Source organism: Struthio camelus, chromosome 5 (assembly GCF_040807025.1).
Source record: "Struthio camelus isolate bStrCam1 chromosome 5, bStrCam1.hap1, whole genome shotgun sequence".
NCBI lineage: Eukaryota > Metazoa > Chordata > Aves > Struthioniformes > Struthionidae > Struthio > Struthio camelus.
The window spans coordinates 64,595,532-64,618,675 of NC_090946.1; the positions used below are offsets into that span (position 1 = coordinate 64,595,532).

Sequence of the window (23,144 nt, forward strand, 5' to 3'; positions counted from 1 at the left end):
CCAGCCACCGTTTCTAAGTAGGAGCTTTTGAGGATATAGCCTTTGTTATTCAGACAGCCTGGAATCCCTGGTTCTAGTTACCCGACTCCATTTGGTTGCACTAAAACATACACCTTTGAATGACTACCAAACCATCTAAACCACACTGTGTAACTGCGTTGTTGCAATCATTCTTTGCTATTTTGCTCATCTTAGTGTCATCCACATATTTCACTAGTACTGGCAAATCACTCACAAAAACATTCAAAAAAACAAGCCTTGTATTCGTAACTGCAAAACTCATGTGGAAACACCTCCACTCAGTGATAATTTCCAATGACTTTCTGTAATCTATTCAGTCAGTTCATGTTCTGCATAACACTTTTATAATACTATTTTTTATATCAGAATGTCACATAAATTACATGCTGCATAATATCCTAAGTATGTTACATCTACACAATCGTCTTTATCACCAAACCTTAAATCTCACAAGAATTAAATTAGGCATTGTCCAAGTTCTACTTTGTTGGGGGCAGTAAGGGAAAACCAGCAGAGACTATGTCACACCTACTCATTCATACCATCTGATAGGACCCTCCACAGCACAGGGAACTCACACGGCTTAGCATGTCACTGCTGCCAGCTGTTCTTGAGCGTGTATGCATGATCTGCACATACATTACAGTGAGAGACACATTTACCTCATCATTAAAAGCAATCTTTCTCAGAGATGTTGGAAAAAAAGACTATTTGATATAAAATATTAACAAACAAGTATGCATTTCAATATAATAATATCTTCATAAAGAAAATCAAGGTAGATCTAGTAACTCTGTGGGACCTTAAATCATTTGAAATAGTTTTAAGTTTCTTGTATCAGGGATGGAAACTACCAGATCATTTTTCTATTATATATATGGGATATTACTGAATATTGTACTTATAAAGATATATCAACACTTCTCCTGTACATTTCCAACTGCCAGCCTTCCACTTTTAAACAACACAGACACAACATAAGAAACTGGATGATAAAAAATAGTAAGTTGCAAGTATTAAAAAAACAAAAATCCTTTATTCCTTCCCAGAATTTTTTCTATTTCTAGTAGAGGCAGAAGAATAGATACACGAGAAAAGTGCTGTGGTGAGAAGAGCAACAACTACTGCTAAGCAAGAGAATGATATAAACAGCAATAAGATTAGAAATAGCACTGTAACTATAAAGCATACAATTTATTTTGGTTTAACAAAGGAGCTCAGTTAAAACTACAAGTATCTTGTGGCAGTGCACGTCATTTAGAAAAGTACATAACACCTGCACATGGTTGAGGTCTTTATGATAACAACTATTTAAAAAATCACTCTCCGACAGTATCATAAAGGTGAGGCTTCATCCAAAACATAATACTTTCTTGGCCAGTACCCTACCCAACAGTTGAGGCTGTGGTTAGCATCCTGGGTAGCTCCAAGGAAAGCAGCCAGAAATAATTACAGTGTTAGGTGCACCCTGCCAAAGCACCACAGCTATTCTGCCTTTGTTTAGGACTTTTATTAGCAGCTGCTATCACAAAATTGATTCTTCCTTGTCACACCCTCCAAACAAAGCACATGGCACACTATACCTATCTCTGCCTCAACACAGGTAATTTTAAGAATTTCTTTTGCCTCAGGATAGAATCTTCTGTTTCTATAATAATAGCTTGTTACTATATTTAAGATCTTCTACTAGAAAGAAAAAGGATTACCAAGAAAAAGGATGCAAAACGAAAATACTTTAGGATCTGCGGATCTGCAAAGTGCTTTAAATCTAAATTCCTCTTACCTGCTTTATAGCATTAATATCCTCTTACCTGCTTTATAGCATTAATGTCTTGCAGAACTTTTACACAAAATCTCAGCCAAAGTCCTACATACTGTGCATGTGTGACAATGGAGTCCTATATATATTCTCCCAATTCAGAGCAGTATTTGTTAATCAATTACTTCTGAGCATATGCTGAAGTACCGGTATATTCATTAAAGTCAACAGAACTCAGTCAGGTCTAAGTGCATCACTGATTCTGGGCCTCTAATTTACTTGAAAAAACATTTGTAGGAGATTTAAAGATAGAAAAAGAACGTTTGAACAGTCAAGAACAAAGACCCAATCCAACCTATACAGTCACTATGGTAGAATGGTTCTCTGCTTGCTATTATCTGTAGCCAACAACACACAGACACTGGTAAGAATTGACAAAGGCAGGTTGAAAAAAAATTCCAAACTTTTAGAAAGAGAATTCTTTATAATGACAGAGGCTGGATCATTTTCAGAATGAAATATGATCTTCAAATTTACAGTACATCTTCCTTCTCTTTACTCTTAGCTTCCTGTTCGTAATGTGGTGGTTGGAGCAGTCAGCTGTTTCCTAGAGATCTTTTATGGTGTTGGTCTTGAAATACTAGAATCAACGATCTGTTTAGTTCAGTTTTTGTTCTCTTCCTGGCTTCTTCGTGGCTCCTTCAGATCCTTCAGAGAGAGGTACGTGAAACTCCATAGCAGCAAACCATTAAATAGATTGTTCATAGATAAATTTTCTTCTTAATCTAATCCATCTGTAGCTGGTGATCAGCTTGTAATTGCAAAGTAGGAATCCTCACTGCGAGTCAATGTAACTGCAAATAACTAATGTAATTGTGAATATCGTTATAATTAATATAATTATCTCAACTTCTTGAATATTGCTAAGCTTTAGATCTTGGGTTATATTTTACGGAACGTGTTCTAAAGTACATTTTAAGAGATAGCTCATTTCTTTAAAGCTTCTCAGAAAGGTTATTCTGAAAAACCTTTAAAAAATCTTGGAAGCTTGAATTCAGTCAATATTTATGCAATATTTTGGAACCACACTCTTTCTTTGGAATAGGCACACCTATCTTTTAATTCAGTGTCACCACCAGCCTTTAAACAGCAACATCCTAGAAGGTAAGTTGCATATTAAAATAACTTCCTAATAAAAAACCCACACAAAAATGGAAAAGTACAAGCTAAGATTAATCTCAACAATATCTTGTGCAAAATTAACTAATTTTCTCTTGAAAAACATTTTGAAGCATACTGGATCTAATTTTTCTGTTTTCTAAGCATTCTTATTGAGTCATTCTGCAAGTGTCTCCTCCAGGAGATTTATTGTTGCTATGTTTACATATCCAGTCTATTGTTTCAAGTGCTGTGCAAGTCAGATTAATTAAAGTATTCATTTTATTTCACTGTTGCTGAATCAAGGCAGGCCTGCATCTTGTAAGAATAAAAATACTTTACACTTCTACTTCTAGAGCACATTTCACCCAAAGTAGTTAATTTTCCTCATAGGGATCAATTATAAAATACGATGGAGATGGCACTCACTCACTGATAATGCACCTTTAAAAAGAGCAACAGAAAGTAGTCGTGGAAAGCTACTTATTACGTATTTTGGGGTCTTTGCAGAAGTTAACACAGTCACCACGATTTTTGTTAGAACACTGATGTACACTAAAGAACTTCAGGAGGTTTTAAATGTTTGTTTAAATCTGTTTTATCGCCATAAATCAGCTGTAGACTGTGACTAGGAAGGGCTTGGACCTTCTTCAGCATGGTTTTCCATTCTTTACTCTTCTGCCCTCGTGGCAGAAAAGAGAAACAATCCTGTAACCTTGCTGTTGCTGAACTCTTCTGTTCCAGATAGGCTTACAGAATAGATGCTCCATGCATAAAGGGGTAGCAGAGATATTTGCAGGCATTAACAAACAAAATTGCAGGCACCGGCCTTGACTGCAGAACAGGAAGCACCTATGGCTATGCAAAACGTATCAAGAATGAAGAAGGAAACCAAGCAGTATTAGTCACAAGGGATTTTCTTTTGGTTTTAGCTAATGGTATGTTCTTGGCAAAAGGAGTAAATTTATTTTTTTCGCTGATTTGAGGTGGAGAGCTTTCCTTTTAACATAGCACTCAACTCAGTCTGGCGTAGCGTTACATAGCTTATCACCGTTTTCAGTTAAAGCAGATTCTTGTTAGTGACAGCACACAGTTAGAGCCAATAAAATCAAAGAAGATAATAATAAAGCTGTTTTGCTTAAATACATGTCATCTTCACACTGAGAACCGTTATATCCTAACTGTCTTGAGAGTAACTTTCTCGCACATGGATAGTCTGGAAAAGTGTTCACCACGACCCAGCTACGTGGAGACAAGGGAGTTAAGAAACCACTGGAACAGTCACAAGAAGTTATCAAGTAAAAAACTCCATATGCACCTTGGGACTAAGCTTTTAAATGACCTAGTTAACAGGATCATCCTGCAAATTTAGGCTTGAATATCCTTGTATTGCATACTTTCAAAGACACATGTTAACCATCATATCTTTTGCTGTCACAAAGAAGCTTCCATCACTTAGTTCGTTTCTAGGATGACACACATCTTCCTGACTGATTTCTAGAAAGCAGAGGGGAGCATTCTGTCAGAGAAAAGCCTTTCTAGATCTATTACCGAAGAGAACAAAGGAGAAGAGACCTGGTACCGCACATCTTTTGTTTCTTTAACATCAGTCAACAGTTCATTCCACTTACTGGATCAGGAATACATTGGCCATACTTATATGACAAATGTTATGTTTTAGACGTTCAAGCAGTCTAACAGACATATAATACTTATGAAAATGACAAGAAGTACTAGTTTTTATTATAAACACTTGAATATTTATATTGTTAAATATCCCCGAGTTTATTCCTCTGTTATGCAAACTTATCGGTGAAGTCATCCTGAGGAATGCTGACTCATGAGTTTAGGAACACCAAAAATTCATCATGGCAGAACAAACAGCTCATGAAGTAATGGAAAAAGTAATGGACGTATGAACTCAAGTTTTTAAAGATATTGTTAAAATGACCAATAGAATAGGAAACATTGATACCTAAAGTGTCAGGTTGCTGTTCTGTACCATAGCAAAACAAAATAGCAAAACAAAACCACAGAACAAATGCAGCTAACATCCATGTATTCAGGGGGAAACTACTCAGCACCACCAGCACCAGATCACTGGTCTTTATAATCTGACCACTTTTAGTGTTAACATTTTATCTGAAGCTTTGTTGCTAATCAGCTCCTGAAAACTAGGATTGTTTCTACACTTTAGTCACTTTTCTGTCTGCAGCAAGTTTTAAACTTACTCTGTCCTCAAGCTCCTCCCCAATTGTTTGTATACATTTTAAAATCAAATAGTTGCTTGTGATCTTGTACAGGCATTTGGGGGGAATAAGAGTTTTGTCTAACACAAGATAAACTTTTATTTTCCAATCATTACACATGCCTTTATGCATTACAGAATTTAAAGTTGGAGTTGTAAAGCACAAAAAAAATCTTATTTTCTGAAAAAGAGATAATTTGTTTCAAATGAATTAACTTGGATAATGGGAAGATATACATACATTTTATATGTTATATGCTGTTAGGTATCCCACTCAGAAATAAACTTCGTATTGTGTTCAATGTTAACGTATGTTTTATATGATTTCTTAGGTACAATATAAAATGACTTGATGATCAAGCAAAGATTGGCAAAAGCATCTGGTCTTACAAATAAAACAATATTCACAATTCATTTAAGTAGAAGTTTGAATTCCAATAGCTGTCCGGATAACTGTACAGTACATCTACCTTGCAGATTTCAGTTGGGTTGTAACTCACATACTTTATTATTCCCCTAAACATATACAAAACCTTACCAAACTTTGGTGGTGCAAAATTGCCCTACCATGGCTCATAGCCACCCATTTATGGTTCTAAGGAACCAAGTAAATCACTCAGACATTGATAGTTTTAAACAATCACAGATACATTCTCCCCATGTGTCCAGGAGAGACAAAAACTCCTGCTCCTCATTAGGAAAGACACAGAGAGCAGATCTTTTTATTGCAGTGCAAGAACCACAGTCAAGAACTCTGGAAGTCTCAATACTTATTAGTGGTGCAGTAGCAGAGGATACAGGAATATGAAAATGCCTTTACAGTCTGAATAATCGCACCTGAAATAACTTTGCAGAATTCAAATGGGATGGAGTAAACAAAGCACAAGGCCACACGCTCAACAGTAATGACGAACAGACTATTAAACAGATACTCATTAATTGAACAATGACCCTTGATAGCTCTGAATGAAACAATGAAACAGGAATTTCTTTGTTAAAAACAAAAAAAAGAAAACAATACGTGGTAACATAACTAAACAACTCTTACAAAATTCATACTCTCAAATTGGCTCAGATAAAAATGTGCACCCAACCCACTTCTGATTGCTTGATTTTACAACCTTAAAATTCTTTTAAAATAAATTTTATAAGCAGATAGCTTTTTAAAAAAATCAAGTAGACGTGTATTAGTATTCAAATGACTTCTGATTAGAGTTGCAATCTATCTTGCAGCCACTTGAGCTAACAGAGCACATATACACATTAACAACCCATCTTGCACATGGAATTGGAGCACTGTAGCATTAGATGTTACAATTTCCTGCTGGGAGTAGGGGAATGCAGAATCTTAAGAGTCTTGGGATTCTGGTTGCTGGAGGGGCTGTGCTCTGCAGGGGCTGCGCTCTAGAAAACAAGAGTCTCTTCTCTTTCCTTCCAAATTCTGTTGACTTGTCCTTTTTTCTCACTGTCTACTCATCCTAGCCCTATTCTTATTGCCTATTTAGAGACAGTTTCTCCTTTTCAATCTTTCTCAGCCTTGTTGTCCTTACTATACTTATCAAACACGGTCCCAACTCTTTGGATTCCTTTCTGATTCTCTGTCCAGCTCCCAAACAGACCTTTTGTGTCTCAGCTCCTTACAGCATCTCTCTCATATCTGCCACCTCTTCCAGCTGCTCCTCACACTAGTTCACAGACCCAACCTTTGTCTCCAAGCTTCTTGCCAATTCTAGTGAATCTCCTATCCTTTAATAGTTTGCCCAGTCAGTCCTACTCCTCTCTTCATCAAATCCCTTCTCATCAAATTGGTTCCAATCCCCCTTTTCATCTCCCTTATTCCACTACCACAATTCCAGTCTCTTCTTCAACGAGAGACATCTTCCCTTTGGGATCAATACCCTGACGGTGTTTTGAGATAGGGGTTTGTTCATGTATTGCAATGGTTGCTTACTGTTTTTCAACTGGAACTCTTAGAGACAACAGAAAATAATAATAGGCAGCCCAACCTCAGAAAAAGTATTTGTCTACAATAATTATTTAATGCTAAGAAATTAAAGCATTGTTAAAAATATGGATACTTTATTAAAATTATAGAAAATATGTTCTCAACATCATTTATGTAGATTTTTCTGGTTGATCTCTTTCTAGAAAATATTTTATCAATGCAAAAAACTATCCCATATTTCAATATGCAAATTTCCAAACATTTCCTATAGAGTCCTCCCTCTTAATTTAGATTTCAAGACTGTGTTACCACATGGCTTTATTCAAGTTATTATTCAAATTATGATATTCATAACAAATACGGAAACTACAGCTGAAAAATAGACAAGAACTTAATTTAAAGTGGTGTCAGTTGTTAAGTAGCCTATTTTTCAATAATTCTTACTCATGACCATTATGAGAATAAGATTCATGTAATAACTGGCATTCGTTATAATAATATTTTGCGGTCCTACATTAAGGCATGATCGCTATATGAATGCTGAAACTTTGTAAAAGCTTTAATGACTATGATACTAAGGTGTTCAGTGTGACTGGTGAGAAATGTCATTTTGCAATGAGGAAACTGTGGCACAAACAGCACAGCAATTTGCTGAAGAGTATGCAGTAACCTTCAGCAGGATTATAAAACAGATAATCTCACTCTTCTTACAAGACAACCATTCAAAAAATATTCATTGATCTGTCCATGTTGGACACCTACAGTGTTAACTTCCTCACCCAAGAGTGCTGAGGAAAAAATCCCTGAAATTTATTTTGCTACATTTTGATAATAAATGCTCCATAAATTCAAATTCACGTTTGAAAACAGTCAAGCGCAAAACAGTGCTATAGGGGATTTTAGCTATGTGAAACATTAGAAAATGAAACTTTAAAAGCGACTACAAGAACACACTCTTTCTAGAAGTGATTCAGAGGCAGAAGCTGTGGGCAAACTGGATTCTTGCCGAAAGAGAGTGCTATTATTTCAGATGCTCAAATCTGTATTAATTCTAGGTTGAAAAATAAACTTTCATCATATTCTTTCAGTTTATTATGTTAGGGTCTTTCACATTTTTCTTTATAGTCAACTCATGTTTTGAAATGCATGTTTCCCTTAGGTTAACCATATTATATTCAGGCATTATTATGGAGGAAGTTGCTGTCTATTTTTGCTAGCTAATGTTACAGGAGTCAAAAAAAATCAGTCTACAAAGAAAAAAATTAGTCTACAAAAAAAAGTGTTTCAATATTTATCTTAACATTCTTTAAATCCATTTTTTCTCCATCTTTGCTTTTTCCTCTTGTTTATATTCCTGATTATTATACTGTACCACGCCATGCATATGCCTCTTTCCTTTAATTACTTTTTGTACTTACTTCTTCATCCACGTTTTTACTGCTTGTTGCTAAGCAACATGCATAACATTAGGACATACATTCATTTATCACTGAACAATTTCTACTTCCTATTTGTGTCATTCCTTTCCAATACTTTATCCCATTCAATTTCACCCCTGATTTCCAATCTTTCACACCTCGCCCTGCGTAACTTGCCTACCAACAACTATACATTTTTTAATATAATTTCTAAACAGCCAGTATAGTTTTAATATTCAGCGTGGACGCTCTTTTTTTCATTTTTATCACTGTTTAATTACAAAAAATTAGATGATACAGAAAATATTTGAAAGCAAAAAGAAAGGTATCTGTTAACTTGGGGAGAGGTATGAAGTCAAGAATGGAGAAGAGAGTAAGGCTACCAAGAACGGTCCTGCTAAAAGGCCAAAAGACAGCATGAGTTAGCATCTAAGATGCACACTGCTTCATAAATATACCAGGGTCTTTGAGGTAGAGAAAAATGTAAATTTGATGCGGTGAAGAAAAAGGAGCTAATGCGGGACTTAAAAAGCAGAATGTCATGGACAAAATAATTCAGTAATTAGGAGGTAGAAAACTGTGGTCCTGTCTCCACGCCTTGAAAGTTGCACAGAATAGCAAATAAGTTAACTTATTAAGCATTCTCTGAAAGATTTTTAAGACTTATCATATAGATATCATACATGTCTACTTGAAAGGCTTCATAATAATACAAAAGTTTGAAAAAGTTTGGTTCTAAACTTACAGAATATGCAAGAAATTCAACCACCTGCCATACTCCTGCCTCCCATAATTCTGTCCATTTTTGTTCTCTTACTTTCTTTCATAAGCACAGAAATGTATTCTCTTCAAAAACCCTGACACGGTTATGGCAGGGTAAAAAGTGGTTAATAATGTCCTAAGGAATTAGCCTTGCCAAATAACAGATGCTGTCAGCAGCAATCCAATTTTCTCTTTTAGAAAAAAATTACTTAGAGGAACAGAAACAAGATGTTTAATGAGTAGAGAAATAATGAAATCTAGCCTACTATAGATTTCCTACATCTCCCTACCACAATAAACCAACTGCTCAGTGACTTTTCCCTTTACAATACTTCCAGGTCTCTTCATGCTTCTCACCCTCTTCCTTTTTCTTGCACAGCTTCTGTGTTTACAGGGTCTATTCCCTAGTTGTATAGCTGAGTAAGAGGCAGCATGCCACAGCTGACTTAAGCTATACATGTGTTGAAAAAATACACAAATGTAAGAAATGAGTAAATATCATTAGTGGATAACCTGCTTCTATTTCTCAAAATGAATAAGTAGTATGTTTTCTGCTTCAGCCAGAAAATAATGTAGCTTGCCAAAAATCTAAGTTCTAGAAAGTCAAGATTTTTGGTATTTCTATTTGTATCCAGTTTGGTGGAAATGGGCCAGTGTATTAAAAATAATTAAGACGGGATAGACAGAAAGCGTGACTGCATAAGACTTATTTCCCTAGAAAACCAGAATGATAAATGATAAAATAAAAAATAGAGGCAGTTTTGTCGAAAAATCAGAAGATAAAATGAGGAGTCAAGGTGCCTCCCTATTCCACAGTAGGGCGCATTTTGTAATTTGCTTCAGAAAACCTTGTTCTTAAATTTTCCTTCTATACATCAGCATATATATGATATGATGAGAATTCTGGAATAGGAACCTCCCTGTGGTTCCTGATGGGGAACACAATACCAAAAACTTTCCGTTCTTCTGTTATTGCATTAAATTTCCTGCGAATCCTTTTATGCTCTCACTGTGTGTTGGCACAGTCTAAAACTTTGGCAGGATTCTGTTTCATGATATATACAGAAAAGATTATTATGTTTTTATGTCTTTTATAAGTTATTCCTCAGACTTTTTTTGCCTGCTTACATTTAACCTGACAAAATTTCCAGTCCTTCCTTTCTTCATTTGGACAAAGCTTCAACTTTTTAAAGAATGTCTTCTTATTTTTAATAGTTTTCCTAACACTTTTTTGTTAGGTTTCTTTCTATTTTTTTTTTTCTATTCTTTCTGCTAGGTGTTACGCATTTGCTCTGAGACTCCAATACTATGTTGTTAAATAATCCGCATGCTGCTTGCAAAGGATTACTTATTTGCTGCTGCTTTATTTTTATTCTTAGCAAACCTCTTCATCTGTGTTTATGTACCTCCTGTTTAAATTCAACACAACAGTAGCAGATTTCATAGCTTTTCTTTATTCCTGCAAAGACACCGAACCTAAGGCCATTATGGTTTTTGGGCCATAGAGGAGTCCTTTGCCAATAACAGTTTGAACAAGCTTTGCCTATTGCTTATGTCAAGAGTTGCTTCTATTTTTGTGGCTTCTCTGAAGGATTCACTAACAGCATCTAAAAATTTAATCTCAGAAGCTCACCTAGCCTTGGATTAATTCAAGTCCCATGTTACTACTGTACTTCCCATTTCTGCAATCTATTTTGTCTCCCACCTCGTGTTACAGTCTCTGTCCCTATCTTACTTGGATAACCAATAATATAGTCATAATATTCTGCTTCTCCTGCTTAAGTCTTGAATTTTAGTCCATAGGCATTTTATTATGTTGACACAATTAAGTTCTTAATCTGATTTGACTCTAAGTTTTCTTTAATTAGTATCATTCCTGCCCCAGCATGATTTAGTCTATGTTTTACCGACTGACCTCCTTTCACCAAGTTTTCACTAAATCTATAATGTCAATAATCTTTGTTTAAAGAAAAGCATTCTACTTCCCCCATCTTATATGTTAGGCTTCTGGCACTTGTTAAAAAAGTATGCATGTAAGTGTTTTTTTTTCTTTTTCTCTGCATCCTGTTTAAATAGGACTCTCTTTGTTCATACTATTCTTCACTGACTTTTGCCAACTTCTCCCCTCTACCTATCTGAGGATTACATCTCAAACCAAAATAAATGTGTACTCTTATTCACTGTTGTTCCCCGCAAAGCAGACCCTGCACAAACTGGCCAGCAAACTGTTCCTAGACCATCAGGAAATACCTGGAGTAGGAGCAATCCTACTCAGCAATCAAGACAACCAGACCAGAGAACACATCGCTCCCTGGTCACCAAGGCAAATCACATTTGTTCCTGGTTGTGGACAGATATCTGCAACTATGCTATATGTTCTTGATATTTCAGATGTTTAAAACAATTTAACCTGAATAACCCTAAAGACTGTCAAAAATGCTTCACGATACAAAACCGACTCCCCGTTAAAGTTGCTGCAGTAGACAATAGTTCCTCTAACATTTAGCAGGCCATCTAAAAGGCCTGCTACCATCAAGATGCAAAGAGTTTGCATCAGAACAGAAGGCTGCATCTGTGGTATCTTACTTTGCAAGGTCATGTAAATTTTGAAACAGAATAAAATTATACACACTAAATAAGCAGTAAGTGTGTATATGAGCCTCTACAGGCTTGACTATACTTTCAGTTTTTCCTAGATAACATCATTCCAATTCACATTGGTGACAAAATCCTAATTATATTCATAAACAAATCTTTTAAATGCTTTAAATCTTTTTATAAAGATTATACGGGGTTGTCACCAAAGTTCTTGACATTAGTAATTGAGCTGTGGACTTGGATTATTATTTGTTGCTGTGAAGGACTATAACAACTGAAGAAAAGGAAGAAATTTTGTCTAAATTCTGTGTAACTACTTAGGTTTTCTACCCCTAATATTTAAATTATAAAACAATACAAAAGATGAAAAAGTCCAAACTTTTGCAACCCACAAGTCTGGAGCACAGTTAACATCCGAGTACAATATTTTCCAAGCCCACTAAATCCTAAATACCACTACTGCTCAAGGGGAAATTTACGATTGCTGAATACCAACAATATTAATCACTTGACTTCAGAACATACAGTCTCTAAAACTCATACCCTCTTCAGCTATCTTTATGCCTACTTGTGAGGTATGATAATTGTTCACTTTCTTCTAAATGAAGGACATCAGCACATGCATAGGGAAAATCACTACGAGAAGGAGCTGACTATGAGAAGTTTCCAGTCCTGAACAGTCAGGATTTAAAGCGCGAAAAACAGAGGAATGGGTCTGCACAACAGACTTGCTGTGCCATGCACACACATGAAAATAAATATAATATACATTTTCTAAAATCATGCCTCACAAAACAGAACACCACAAAACTGAGGGCAGGAGAACAAATTACTTAATTATAGTATTCTTAAGTGAATCAGTGACTCCTTACTGACCTTTTTCACAAGATGACTCCATATTAGAGTCCATTTTAAGTGTTTATGAAGTAGTTTGTGAGTGTTAAGAAGTTAGCTTGAAGAATTTATTAACCTTCCACCATAATATGCCAAAAGAAAGAGTAAATAGTTGATACAATTCTTTCAAATAAAACTTGAAAAGTCCTTTAAATTACACTAAACTGTTTAAAAGATTATAGAGTCATTATTTTTCAATATACAATTAATACAAAGAACAATTTATTAGATCTTTATACTGGAATAACACTCATGCTTCAAAATTCTAGTGACAGCATATTATATATATTTATACATAAGCAGAGGACAATGCTGCTATGTATTTATATTCACTAATTTATGTAAGGAGTTAACAGTTCATTTGGCATTACACTGCATATTCCATATTTATATATATAATAAACCAGTAGATAAAGACCAACAGAAGAAAGAATAGAATTTGCTGCCAAGTTCGTATACAACTATTAACATATATTGCCTAGCACTACATGACCCTAGTCCTTAACTAAGTCTCTAAAGTGCTACTGAATATGACGTGACTTCTGAGGTTCTTGTGCTATCACAAAAATAACAGAAGTACATAATGATACACAAATCTGGGTTGGAAGGGACCTCTGGAGACCAACCTTATGTTGAAAGCAGGCCACAAGATTAGGCTAGCCATGGCCCTGTCAGACTGAGCCCTGAATATTTCCAACAACGGAAATGCCACCAATTCTCTGGGTAACCTATTCCAACATTTAATTGTTCTCAATGGTGAAGGATTTTTTTCTTGTATTCAGATAGATTTTCCCCTGAAGTAACTTATGCCCAGTGCCTCTTCTCAGTATACATCCCTGTGCTATGCTGTGGCCTTTTTTATGACAGTATGATTTTGTGTATCACTACCAAAACGCAAGACAAAGTATATGGTCACGGGTATTTGTAATCTTAATTCGTCTAAGATTCTATGATTAAAAGGTGATCTTCTCCCCTTATCAAATGTATTTTAAGAAAATGTGTACAATACATGAAAGATTTTGGGGAAAAATTCAGTGGAAACATTTTAAAACTTTAGAAATCATCTTACATTATTAAATCCTTCAGGATTCATGGCATTATGCTTTTCAAACTTCCGAGGGATTATAACACAAGAATACAATAGTTATAAGCCTGATTAAACAAATAGTTTAAGCACAAATAGACTAAACAAATAGTTCTGTGAACAGTGGAACTAATAACACCTGATTTCCTATAGATTTGTGTCTTATGATTGACTGACTTTAGAGTCTAAGATGAAATCTTTGTCTGAAGCTTTTCTGCAGTTGGGCATTTATAAGGTCCTTCTTCCATGCGGACTCTCCAGTGTCCGTTAAGATTCATTAACTCACATAACAGCCCTTTCCTCTGTTGGGCCACTTACAGCATTTCTCTCTTCTGCTTGGTTCCCCTATTTTTATGAATTTTGCAGAAATTCAATTATTTATACGACCTCAATTCTTTGTGATATTTCATTGAAACTTATCTGTAAGTTCCAAAGGTATCAGTGAGAGGACACGCATTATCTTACATGCCTTATTTCTGTTAAGAAGTCAGTTTAAAAATTCACAGAAATATTAGTAAAACCGAAATATGAATCTTCTATAAACATTGCCAAATTGGTAAACATAGGGATTGCTAAGAATACCCGTATCATTTAAATGCTATTCATAATATTTTATTTTTAATTAAAACAAATAAATAAAGAGGAAGTAAAGGGTCACTGCGTAGCTATCTCATGAACAATACATGCTGCCAGTTAATTTGAGAGTATTTATTAAATCAAGTAATGACTTAGTCTGCTGTGTTAAAAACAAGTGCTCAATCAGTTATCGCTTTAAATTAGCTATTAACTTGTTAACATGTACTATTACACTATTCTCTTTCCAATTGTGCTGCAGTTCTGAAGCTGATTAGCATTCTCAAAGAATAAGGATAAAGGACCAATAAAGGATAAGGATAAAGAGCAATACCTAAAATCTTAAAACATAACTGGCCAACAATTTGACAGGAGGGCTGTTCTAGTATGTTACAGACTGGCTCATTTTGTTTTTTGTCAGTTTTCATCTAGCATAAAGCGACCCTTGACTTTGCAAACATGTTTTTGCTACTGCAAAGAGTTGTTCCCACTGGCATCATTCTCTATTGATTAAAGTAAAAAAAATTCCAAACATATCTGCATTTGAGTCTAGCAGCATACATCACAGATTACACTTCAAATAAAAGGTACAATTTGTTTGGCTTAAGATCATCTTTTTTCTTAACACTGGAGGAAAATCTAGTTTTAAAAAAAAGCCTGCTCTGAAAGAGATTAAAGAATATTTTCCCCTTTAGAGTAGAGGTTCAGCTCTGGAAAAAAAGGAACAAGAATTGTTCTCTTCTAATGGCTGTTTAATAGTTTATTTGAAATCAGTTTGCTGAGGTCTATCTTCTTCCCAGTTTCTATCATCCAACACTGTTAAAAAATAATCTGCATCTGCACAGGTAGTCCATCTGAAGAGATCATCAGACTGAATAAACGTAAGCTACTTTTACACTGTTAAAAAGCAGCTGCTTCGTAGTTGTGGCACTTCGGCAGGTGAGACAAAAGATATTCGTACTGCTGCTATCCCAGATGGTATTCATAATAAGAAAAACAAAAAAAAAATCAATCTTTGATGTGGATTTGGTCAATTTTATAGTGCTATTTTCTCATCCTTTTAATTACACCTTATAGTTTTATCCTATCTGAAAGAAACTATCTTTAAGAGAGACCTCTGAGGACATGACATGCTAAGCACTTAGCAGCATTAGAACATTTTAGTAAGTTATAGAACCGTAGCCATAGTATGGTAACTGATCATGTGCATACTCCTACTCCATGGTAATGCAAAATGAAGTGGATTCACATAAACTACCACTGAGAACGGTTTATGTTAAAGCAATTTACTTTGCACTTTCAAGGACCAATGAAAGAAGGACATTGTGAATGGCAGGAGTCGTAAGAGGCCTGAGGCAGTGATTTATTAAAATTTGCTACCATAATTGCAAATACTTGTTTTGCCAGATCGTCAAAAATAGAAAAAAAATTTCATTTAAATGCTATCCTTATGCCAGATGTTTAGCTTTTAAAAAATTATTTCAAGATTTGTTTTATGTAGTCATATTTTCCCAGATTAGAAAAAAAATGCTGAATTATTTAGAAGAAACGAATGTGTAAACATGTGGGACTTCATACAACATTCACATACTAGCTCTCAAATCTGCAAACACTCCTGTGTGCGCTTAATCCAAGAGTACTAGCAGTTCTTTTATCTTCAGTTAAACCAATACACACAAAGGTCAAAAATTTAAGCAACTTTTCTGGAAGATTAGGAAAATAGATGTAGGTTATGTCTGCTAAAAATTCAGATTCAAATTTTTATTAACATGGTCTGGTGTTAGATTTATTTATCACGAAAGCTCCATGCACTGAGAAGTGCATTGATTTATTGCTCCAAAAGGAATTGCATGCCCAGTTCCTGGTAGATTTACCTAGAGATGTTTTTCATTAGACCAGCATTAGTGCTAACGATTAATTTGAATTCATAGTAGCAAAATACAGTTAGATAATCAGTTTACAATTTTGGAAACAGTTATAGAAAGGAAAAAATCAAACCAAATACATTATCAGTAGTTACCCATAAGATATATATATCTTTAGGTGTTAATTCAGGATTTTCTACTAAAGGTTTTCAATCATGCATGTTTTCTCCCAGAACATCACCTCACTTTCCTGAGCTTGGGACACAGAGTCTTAATTGTGAACTGTGGATCAGTTCCCCATGTAACGAAGCATCAAATAGGTACTGCCTTGAAAAACATCAGCTTGTGTTAGGGTAAAGCTTCTCAGTATAACAAATATTTAATTTCTTTGCAATGCAAATGGAGTCCAAGTGTTACGCTCTAGTGTTTTACCTAGTCCATTCTCTAGTGTTTTAACTATCCTGTTTAGGCTTTGGCTGATCCCTTTAATTCATTACAAAACCACACATTGCAAAAAAGAATTATTAAAAAAAACCTCATTAACATGAGAATTAGCTTATGATAGTATTTCACAGAGCTCTAATCTGATATAGATACATAATCAGTTACAAAATTGGAAGAGATTTCCATATCCTACTGTTTAGGAGGAATTCTATGGAGGAGTTGCACAGATCAAACATTAAAGTCCAGGAAAAATTCTTAAGAAAAATAATTAAATGAACTGCTTTGTATGAAGTAACAGTCCCAAGTGGAGCATTCCCTTTTCCTTTACTATTAGTTAGTTATGAAGTGGCATTGTTATGCACAAACACACACTACTGCTGTGCAGGTACTATAAATATGAGGCTTCATCCTTTAGACTATGCTCTTATGAGTGACAGATGCAAGATCAGGCCTACTGGCCTGTTTTAAAGCCTGTATTAAACAGAGCCTTGGGTTCCTAGACAAACACTATAATCTCTAGACCTGTTTTACCTAAGGAGGAACTGTTTTGCTCTTCTTATCTCCTTGAACACCATTAGTATTCTTTCAGATTAATTACGAAGGCCTTTATTTTGCAGCTTCTCTCATTCCTTATCTCATAACGGTGAAACGGAGTGGGTACTATGACAGCTGCTGGATTCTTCACCTCATGAATGCCATCTAAGGACAGGCAGGAGAATCTACTGGATTATTTTGCTTCCTGTCTTCCTGGAGTGAGATTCTGGTTATGGAAAAATAGTCAAAGTCCAGTCTACGACAGGAGATAGTAAATACAGATGCTGGGCCAAGTCAGCTACACATGTTTAGATAACACTGACTTTCTCTAGATTCCTGGGGAATTCTGATGTTCAGTTTGGTTTACCATCTTCTTTTACCAGTTTTAGGGCAACTGTACGTTACCTGTGGGCATGGGACCAGCTTTTAACCAATGATTTGGAGAAAAAAAAAAAAGAGTACCTACACACATATGCATGCACAGACAAAAATGGATCTTTCCTATTAGAGATGGTTCTCAAGAGATAAGAAAACAGACTTGTGTAGGTGATTAAGTGTGATAATATGAAAGGCTGCAAGACAGTTGCTTAAGAAACAAGAACAACAAAGGAATAAACTACTGCAGGCATCACCAGAGCTGGAATGACATTGTACTGTGTACTATGTTGCCATGGCAACTAGCCATAGGAAGATGAATGTTTCATATTCACTGTGCTCTGCAGTACATGCCTATAAATCAAACTTGCATAAAAGAGCGTAAGATTTCTTCTGTGGGGTGGCTCTCCAAACCAGGTTATTTTCTTGTTACTACATAATTACACGAAAAAAACACGATACAATTAGGTCATTTTTAGTATGGAAAGAACCAATACATACAAAAGTACTAAAATACCTCTCATGTGTGATCCTATCAATCCAACAATATAGCAGCATAAAATGCAGATCATGAATGCCTTCTTTTCTCCCCTAAGATCTGATGTAGGCTTGCTAGCTTTAAAACTAGTATGAGACTTATCTGCCCACTTTTGGTTTTTAAGACATTCTTCATCATTTATTAGTTCATTCACATGTGATTGGTTTTCAGCTTATTTCTTTTACCATTTCCATTATTCTAGTCAAAGGATTTAACACACAAATACCTATCTCTTCTATACAAATGATACAGCTAAGATAAATATTTTCTTAGCAGCAGTGATTAATAATATTGTGCAATTCCATTTAGATGGCACATTCATATTCACAATGGAAGAAAAAATTACTTGATATTTTTTCTTCCAGAATTTGGATCCCACTTTAAAAGATATGTTCACTTACAGAGAACAAGATGTTACAAATCACTGTTGCAAAGGTCATGTCACATTTCATATCTATGTTCCTAAATGCAGAAAAGCAGCCTTCTCATTAAGAAATTCTTCTGTATGTTACCCATTTAAAAGAGCCACACCAAGAAAGAACATATCATCAAACCATTTACCAAACTAGGTACTTCCGCAGTTCTTGTGCCAGGCATGAATTGGTTTTTATGGTACACTGGCATTTTAATCAGATGCACCCCAGATACATGACAAGTGCGTGAGCACTTTATTCAATATAACTGCAATATTAGCTCAGAAACATAAAAAAGTTACAATATTGTAAATATAAAATCAGCCAAGATTATGGTCAGTTAATACAGTCAAATATAAATTGAAAACACTTGCTTTTTGGAAAACTTTAGCAACAACTAACTATGCAGGATATTATTGACGTCTGTAAGAAAACAATCCATCAGGAGAAAGAGTGCCTACATTAAATATTACTTTAACAGAACGAGATGAAAATGTATTTCTGTTAGTCCTATTTCCATGGCATAAAATAAAGAAAAACTGCCCACTTACTTTACTTAGAAACACTGCTGAATCAGGTATCTTTTTTCTTTCATAAAACAGAGCATTTAACATCACCTCATACCAAAGTCCCTATTACTAAATTCAAAGTAATTCAATACATCTTTATACATCTGTAAAAGAATATACAGCATTAAAGTGAAGCAGAGATAGTAACTGTGTTTTGTAGCCCTGCACTCCAGTGAACACAGTACAGCCATTGCTTGTAACAGGCCACAAACTTGGTACTGAGTTTGCAAGGCCTGCAAGATGTGGTTTGTGGTTTGTCTGAGCTTGCTTCACTTGCCTGGAGCTCTTTACTTGGCTTAGCTGTAACAGCAGTTCTTCTAAGGACCAGGTGGATATGTCTAAATTGTTTTGCTCATTTTTATACAATGTAAACAGTTTTATAAAGATAGGAGCAATAAGAATTTGTTCTGTGCAAAATGAAATATTTATGACTTTAAGATAATGACTTAGTGTAGACAAATACAGACCTAGTATGATAGCAGGGGCCTTGAGAAGTAGAGAGAGAGCATATAGAGTGGAAGACTATAGGCATGGGATGATAAGATAGAAGGCACAGGGTAACATCGGCAGACCAAGGCCACATACAACTCAGGAATGGCTAGTTAAAGAATTGCAGCTCTGGGAGCTGGACAAAACTGGTTTTAGGAATAACAAAGAGAACAAACTATCTACCATATGTAATATGGGCCATATATAGTAAATCTGGATGTAAGTGGATCCTAGAGTGAGAAAGACGAAATCATCAACATGAACATCACACCTCCTCCTCATAAAGGACTTGGGATACCGGCAATTCACCATAACCCTGCCCCAGAGATTGAAGCTGTCAACCTCAGGACTCGGAGACACAGTGGAAGGAAGACTGAGAATAACACCAGAAAAAGGGTTAGATAACAGGAAGTGTGCGTATAACAAATTTAACTGTATTATTACTGAGACCGTTTTTGTAATAAGATTTTTTGCATAATAGTTGTTGTATAGGTAGGTTAGAAAAATAATCCTTGCTCTTTATCCAGGTTCCTGCTATATTATATTAAACTTTTAAAGTCTATTTTAGCATTAATAAAATATATGAATGGTAAATATAAGAATTTCATTTTAAAGCCTCCAGTTTGGTAAAATTGATGCATCATGTATGGATGCCTCATTAAGAGCACTTTGCATACCTACAAACGAAGTAATTACATATCCAAAATCTGTACTATTCTAACCTTGGCATAGGACTCTTGGATTTTGCTTGTCTGTATATTATGTGAGATATTCAGAGCTCATGGGTTGCAAGTGGATTTGAATATTTTATCCTTAATATTAAATTTAGAGTAGGATCTTACTTTCATATAAATTAATAAGCAAATGAAAAGAGGTAAGTCGTGTGGCCAGATGGAAGAGACGACTTTGAAAAGTGATTCATTCAAAAGTATTTTAGAGTTTGGCATGTATACGTATCCCAAGTTACAATTATGTATGTTTTAAATATTTAGGGTGAATTTACTGAAAGTTAAACGATTTCAGCAGGATCCTTCATTCTTAATGCAGATCAATTACTGATATTCTCCCCTTTGAGTTTCGCATAGCTGAATACCTCTGTTTTCATTTTTATGTCAAATAAGTTGAGAATTACAGGTGGTAGCAAAAAATAATTCCTTACTCTGTATGGGGCAAATAGAGAAATTAAGAATTAAGTATGTGTTTTTGACTTTTTTTTCTCCCTTTCCTTCTGTTTCCTTTCCCTTAAACCCTTGTAGCACTAACCAAAGATTTAGCTGCTTCTGTAATATTTTACTTTATTTAAAGTATAATAAAATAATATATCCAACCTTCCAATACAAAGCTTGAAAAAATTAAAGGAGCCCACCAGTATATGAAGTGGTTTGGAGATAGCATCTCCAGTGAATTGAAAACTTTATAAATAAATAGGGATTATTCATATGACAATTTCATAAAGCTCTGAAATATAGCTACTAAGCTTTTTCTTTCTTGTCTCAGGAAGTTGTCACTATTTTTTCCCTAAGATTTGGAGTCACTTCTTGAATTCAGTTTCCCAGTCTTTCCTACTGATTGCACTATGGGTCACATCACAGAGTGATCTCTGAGTATGCAAACTGCAGTCCTTTCAGAGGAAATTAAACTGAAAGATGTGCTCCAGGCACATACCCAAAGCACTCCAACTCCTAGTGGGCATTCAGTCTATCAACCAGAGTCAAATTAGACCAAGTAATCCCTTCAGTGAATGCTGAATAGACTTTAGCTCCTCAGCATGAAATTTCTGCTCTATAGACCTGATCGCTACATGCCGTATTAATTGCTAATGTAGACATAGGTTTTGAACTCAGGCTTGATCAGTCATCACACCGTGACTGCCAAATATCTTACATATATATATAGTGTCAACACAAAAGATGCATTTAAGAACTACGTTCAGTCCCAAAACTTAATTCTGATCTCTGTACTAGAAAAAGGGAAGTATAAAAAATACAGCTACAAATATGAAATTATATATGCCCTGTTTGTTTTAGCAGTCCATTATAATACTGATTTTGTGCCACAAATATATTGACACTTTTGACAGATATTCATGTCCAAAATATTTCCTTTGACTTTCTTTGTGTATGTTTTTAATCCAATTATATATCTCAGTTTAGGATAAAAGTCTTAGCTCCGTTTTCCTACATAAAGTTCAACACATACACAAAGAGTTAAAAAAAAGATCCAAAAAGGATACGTGCATCTAAAACACGATTTAGAAGGACTCCAAATTCCAAATAACAATTCTGAAGTGTTCCATTCAATAGCACCTGAACCTGCAGGTCCTTATACTTGCTGACTGAATTTTCCTTAGGTTCTTACAGTTCTATTTCAATACATGCCCAAGTTGCTAGCCATACAGTTCCTACCTAAGCCCAATTAGGATCTGGAAAACAGACCTAACATTGAATAAGTACTCTGAAAGACCTGCTAAAGTAAGAGCGCTCACAATATGCTTAGTGAGCACTGAGAGAACCAAGCCTTTTACACAGGGTACAACTAATTTCTTCTTAAAAGATGGACACAGCAATGATTTAGAGGACATAATAAGGACAAAGACATAACAAGTAGTAGAAATGACCTACTTTTATACAAAATTTTTAGTGGTTTTATCAATTTTTAAATAAAAAAGAGACTTAGCTCTCAAAGCTGAGGGAAGAGATTCAAACCTACATCTCCTGTAAATAACAAGATATAAACTATTTATATGGGAATATCCTCTACTCTTCTTATCAAAGATACACACCTGTGTAGAAAAAAAATATTTATAGAGCTAAAAAATAAAATACGTAAATAAGCATGACTAACTTAATAACTGGAGCACTCAAAAAGGAAGAGAGAAATCTGGATTCTATTTCCTCATCCCATCATTGGGATCATTTATACATTTTAAATTAAGATGCTATTGATCAAAAGGGCAAATAAAAATCATGGGAAAAGGTATCAGAACAGAGGACTTTTTATTTTCTCCCTCTACAATTATACTTTAAACAAAAAGAACAAGATTTGATCTGTATTTTCAAACAACACAGGTTCAGACCTATCCTTAGAAGGTCCCATAACCCTGAACAACTCAGTCTCTCAGTCTCTGGATCTTAAATGACAAGAGAAATCTGCTTAAAACCTGTTTGAGACAGGTAGGTGTTAGAATGGTATAAAATTTTAGTAACATACCTTTGTTTAATGTTTCCTACTGGCTAGATCTGGCCTGTTCTGTCCCAAAGTAATCTGTATTACATAATACTATCGTGTAACTTTTTTCAAGAGCTGCCAAAGAAATATACAAACCTTTGCTTGAAAAAGAAATATTTTCCTCTGTTCCTCTTCAGGTTCCAGACTTCATCCATAAATACGCAATCACGCGTTTCATTTCCTGGACTGTTAGGGCTGCTGTTAATCATGACATGTCGTCTTCCTCACT

General features: G+C 35.1%; 1 protein-coding gene across 1 annotated transcript in view; it reads right to left on the reverse strand.

Moving 5' to 3' along the window:
- Positions 1 to 747: 747 nt before the first annotated feature.
- The window catches only part of EFCAB11 (EF-hand calcium binding domain 11), a 33,571-nt gene continuing 11,174 nt past the window's right edge, over positions 748 to 23,144 (reverse strand). The window contains exons 6-7 of the transcript XR_011141607.1: positions 23,012 to 23,142; positions 748 to 2,644 (exon numbers count right to left, since the gene is read on the reverse strand). The gene's annotated coding sequence lies outside the window, so the exon portion shown is untranslated. The remainder of the gene's footprint in view (positions 2,645 to 23,011; positions 23,143 to 23,144) is intronic.